A 1,922-nucleotide genomic window follows, 5' to 3' on the forward strand; every position below is an offset into this window, starting at 1 on the left:
GCATTGCTGTAAAGAAACTGTGTGAACCAGCCGGGGAGCACATAGGGAGGGACCCATGACTCCATCTGTACATGTAGGGGAGGATGGCCTTGTCGGTCATAGGTGGGAGAGGAGATCCTTGGTCCCATGAAGGCTGAACACTGAGGTGGGGGGAGGGATTCGAGAGTGGGGAGGTGGGAGTGGAGGGGGTAGGTGGAGACACATCCTCATAGAAGCATGAGGAAGGGGGATGGGATAGGAGGTTCGTGGGTGGTGGGGGGAATGGGAGTAAGGGGATAAAATCTGAAATGTAAATATAATATCCAATAAAAATAAATAAATTTAAAAAAAAAAAGAAACTGTGTGAAGACACATATCAAAGTAACAAACAAAGCAGTTTTGCTGGTGGTATTCTGAATGGACCATGGGTCTGAGGAGCAGGATGTATACCAAAGCATCTCACAGCCTACCTTTCTGTAATTATATTTGTGGGTACCTATTATATCAGTTAGTTGTTACAAAATGCTGTCTTAGGCCACACTAGACTTAATAATTATTTATCTTTATATCACAGGTCAGCTGATCAAGCTGGGCTCAGGGGAGGCTCAGGGGAAAGGCCCAACTTCAGTTTTCAGTGCCTAGGCAAGCTCCAGTTCCCACTCAGATGTGAAGACGTGCTTCTTGTGTCATTCTCCTGAGCTCACAGAAACAGAAACACACAGCAGCAGGGAAAGCATGCAGGCCTCTTAAGAATTAGGCTAAAAATTGTTGTTCGTATGCATCAGCCAGTTAAAGGCAGGGTTTCACCAAATATACTCTGATTACAATGAAGACATAGCAAGAACCTGGACTCAGGAAAGAGCTCGTGATTCATGCTATGATAGCCGCTAAGCATTGCATACAACCTGAAATATTCTTTTTTTTTTTTTTTTTAACTTTTATCTGCATTTATTTTATGCTGAATTTATTCCCGTGCCATGAGCTTTTGTTTCTGCAGTTTCTTCTGGGATATCTTTTTCTTCTGTGCAACCTCCTCTTCTGGCTGTGGAACAATCTGTCCCTTCTCAGTGAGGATCATCTCAATGTGGCAGGGGGAGCTCATGTGTGGATTATTCCGGCCATGAGCTCTGTGGGTTCGTCGGCGCATCTTAGGTGCCTTGTTCACCTGGATGTGTTCAATGACTAGAGAATCTACATCTAAACCCTTAAGCTTAGCATTACTCTCTGCGTTTTTAAGCATGTGCAGCAAAAACTCTGCACTCTTCTTCGGCCACCGTCCCTGTGTGTCCAGCCCACTGTTTCGCCTGGGCGCACCTACCAACTCCACCATTATACAGAAGGGCACACATTGTTTTTTTAAAGTGGCATCCTTCAGGTACTTGGTAGCTTTGCGGATGTGCATGCCCTTGATGGCCTGAGCAGTTTCCCGCGTGTTCTTAAAGTGAACACGAAGGTTTGAGCCTCGTGATTTACAAGATTTCGTGGGATTTTCTGGGTCAAGAGAGTAGCGAACCATCTTCACGGGTCACCCTTCGCAGCTTACAGGAAAAGGTTGAAATATTCTAAACTTAAAATTGTGAGTCATAGAAGTACCAAAAATTAGGCATCATTTTTCTAAAATATGAATGTGTTATTACTTAAGAATTGTCTTATCACTGTCTATTGATCATGAGTGGAATGAGATGGAAAAAATACATCTCTGTGAATTCATAGGACTGGAAGAGAGTCTGGACTAAACTTTACCCAATGCCCTTTAAACATGAGGTAACTGAGCCCTAAAGAAGGTTAAGACACACAAGAAGCCGAGCAGCTTGAGCAACAAGAAGCCCTGAAAGGAGTTGCTAGGCATAAAATGTAAGTATTTATTTAGGGTAAAGAAAGCCATGAAAAGGAAACTAGAGTACATCATAAGAGTGTGTCTGTGTCTAGGAGCTGAAGAGATG

General features: G+C 43.5%; 1 pseudogene; it reads right to left on the reverse strand.

Moving 5' to 3' along the window:
* Positions 1-920: 920 nt before the first annotated feature.
* LOC143440268 (large ribosomal subunit protein uL22 pseudogene) lies at positions 921-1,509 on the reverse strand (annotated as a pseudogene).
* Between the last annotated feature and the right edge of the window lie 413 nt (positions 1,510-1,922).

The sequence above is a fragment of the Arvicanthis niloticus genome, chromosome 29, assembly GCF_011762505.2.
Source record: "Arvicanthis niloticus isolate mArvNil1 chromosome 29, mArvNil1.pat.X, whole genome shotgun sequence".
Taxonomy (NCBI): Eukaryota; Metazoa; Chordata; class Mammalia; order Rodentia; family Muridae; genus Arvicanthis; species Arvicanthis niloticus.